The sequence below is a fragment of the Lissotriton helveticus genome, chromosome 1_2 (genome assembly GCF_964261635.1).
Source record: "Lissotriton helveticus chromosome 1_2, aLisHel1.1, whole genome shotgun sequence".
NCBI classification, from domain to species: domain Eukaryota; kingdom Metazoa; phylum Chordata; class Amphibia; order Caudata; family Salamandridae; genus Lissotriton; species Lissotriton helveticus.
In genome coordinates, this window is record NC_136058.1 from 314,800,086 (window position 1) to 314,803,003 (window position 2,918).

General features: G+C 46.4%; 1 non-coding gene across 1 annotated transcript; it reads left to right on the forward strand.

Moving 5' to 3' along the window:
- Positions 1 to 2,560: 2,560 nt before the first annotated feature.
- Positions 2,561 to 2,700, forward strand: LOC144808079 (U4 spliceosomal RNA). The gene has a single exon (XR_013606616.1). It is a non-coding gene; the product is annotated as a U4 spliceosomal RNA (small nuclear RNA).
- Positions 2,701 to 2,918: the final 218 nt, after the last annotated feature.

The following is a 2,918-nucleotide window of genomic DNA, read 5'->3' on the forward strand; positions in this document are numbered from 1 at the left end:
CCGCCTTTGATACGGTCGACCACAGCAGACTATTACAACGTCTGGAGGAGATTGGCCTTCAGGGACGAGTACTAGGGTGGTTGCGCTCGTATCTGCTTAATAGATCACAGAAGGTGGCGCTGGGCGCCTTTTCCTCCAAACCTAAGCGATTGGGCTGCAGGGTTCCTCAAGGCTCTGCTCTTAGCACGCTACTCTTTAAGGTTTATGTAGCCCCTCTTTTTTCTTTAATTGCGAACTGGGGAGTCACGGCAGTCTCGTACACCGATGACACCCAGCTTGTTTTCCCGTATTCGGAGGTGTCGGAGGCAGCGTTTGCCAATTTCAAAGGGTGCCTTCGCGATGTAGCGAGCTGGTTGAATACAAACAAATTGAAACTGAATGCCGGTAAAACGGTGGTTATTTTCTTCGGAAAAGGCCCTTACCCCTCTTCAGAGCTGTGGTGGCCTGCTGAGTTGGGTCAGGCGCCCCTCCCTAGCACAAAGGCACAAAATCTGGGGGTGAAGTGGGATGATAGTTTATCTTTCTCTCCCCACATCCAACAGGTCTTAGGAGGCTGCTAAAGCAAATTGAGGAATTTGCGAAAAATTCTCCTGCTTCTACCTGAATGCTGCCGGAAAACAGTAATCCATGCTATGGTCACCTCAAGGCTGGATTATGCCAACGGCTTGTACCTGGGCTTGCCCAAATACTTGATCCAACGGATGCAAACCATTCAAAATGCTGCTGCGAGGCTGATAAAGTGTATCCCGTACAAGCAGCATGTCTCTCCGCATTTGCGCGCACTTCACTGGCTGCCAGTAGCAAGCAGAATAAAATTTAAGGCTCTGACTTTGGCCTTTAGAGCCTTACATGGGAGCTGCCCCAAGTATCTAAAAGCACGACTCCCCAGATATACACAGTCGAGACTCCTACGCTCCAGCGCTCTACTCCAGCTACTCGTTCCGCGAGTAAGAAGGGTACGTTTGGGTGGTAGGACTTTCTCGGCCAATACTCAAAGCTGTGGAACACCCTGCCGCCTGTCTTACAGCTAGCCCCCTCAGAGGCTGGTTTCAGAAAGGGCCTGAAAACTTGGCTTTTTACCCATTAGATCTGAGCCATGGACTTCCCCTCACCACTTCCATCTCTCGTACTGCACGCTTAGCGCCGGGACACTTCCGTTTGAGGTAACCGCACGCGCTTTACAAAATTCTGTATTATTATTATTATTATTATATGTAGCATGCGCTCTAGTCATTGCGGTAACGGGACATAGCGCTGAGTCCGAGAGCCGATCGGACGCCTTCCTGGCGCTCCAAGTGAATAAATAAAAGTTAAAGGTTTAAACCTGCAACCTGCGCACTTGGTTTTATTGGGGGAAACTAAGGGTCATATTACCAAGGAATAGCGATATTTATCGCAAAATGCGCTTAGCGCATTTTTTTTAATCGCTGCCTATCGCTGGATATGTTAGAGGAGAAAACATGCTATTAGCAACGTTTTTCTCCATTGTGCTAAAATATCCAGCGATAGCGGCGAAATGCGTGAATATCGCTGAGAATAAAGCGATATTCACGCATTAGCGACGAAATGCTCTTAGCCATGTTATCCACCTCCCATTGGATAACATGGCTAAGAACTGGTCTGGGCAGGTGTTAGTATTTGGAGATATTCGCGCTTAGCGACAATATTTCCATCGCTATGCCTGCCTTGCTAATAGGCGATGGCGACGTTAGCGACTGCTTTCAGTCGCTAACTGGTTGGGTACGCCCACTTTGCATGTCATTAGCGATAAACATCGCTGTAATGCAAAGCGGGCGCCAAACCGTTCGCTATCGCCTAAAAGCTGTCGCTAACATCAGGTAGCGACAGCTTGCTAATAGGGCGATAGAATTATCGCCGCTTAGCGTCGAAAACGGCCGCAAAAGCGGCGATAATTGCCTATCGCCACCCTTGATAATATGCCCCTAAGTACACAACAATGACTGATTGGAGGTCCCTGATTTAACGTTGTTATGTTACTTCTCGACCATTTGAGTTCTTTACAAACGTATCTGAACTAAGCACGAGTTCCAGACCAAAAAAAAATATCTACAGTCTAAACCAGTTATTTTCTCTTGGGTGGTTAATAATTTATAGTTTTAATAAAACGATTCCCTTGAATTTTAAGATTAGAGGAGTAATGATTTGAAATCAATGAAGCCAATAGTGTAAATCTGAGACTGAAATGCTGCAAGTTCCACAGTGTAGCTCCGTGAAACGTCCCCTGTGACGCTGCCTCCATTCCTCCAATGCACCAGCAGCACCAAGCCCCGCCCCCAACATGAAACACCGGAACCAGTGCAGAGCTCGGTCTCACGAGCTACTTACCATGCAATTTCCCCACAATCCTCTGCGCGCCTCAGGGAAACTTTTGGCGCCAGAGAGCTGATGAAAATTGCAGAAATAAAGCTAGAATATTCATGATTTTTCTGTCGTAAGTCAACAGTGCTATGTTAACGCCCCGAACTGATTCAAACCAAAGTCACTCTCTGTATCATGAGGTACTCCGGCGAGGGCGCTTGTAATTCACAGTATGTTACTTAGCTTTGCGCAGTGGCAGTATCGTAGCCAATGAGGTCTAACCGAGGCGCGATTATTGCTTATTGAAAACTTTACCCAATACCCCGCTGTGGCGACTTGAAATATAGTCGCCATTGCAATTTTTGACAGTCTCTAAGGAGACTGACCAATCTTGTCTACATAAAAGATGAACTGAAATTTAATATGAGCGTCAGTTAGAGATCAAATTGAGATTTTACATGCTTCAAATGACTTTCTGCTGGTCAGATTATTTCTTTTTGGTGTTCATGTTATCTCTGGCAGGTTTCTTCTTTCTGGCAGTAATTGCGGGATGTTTTTTCACGGAACAGATTTCACATTTCTTAATCTTAGTTTCCACC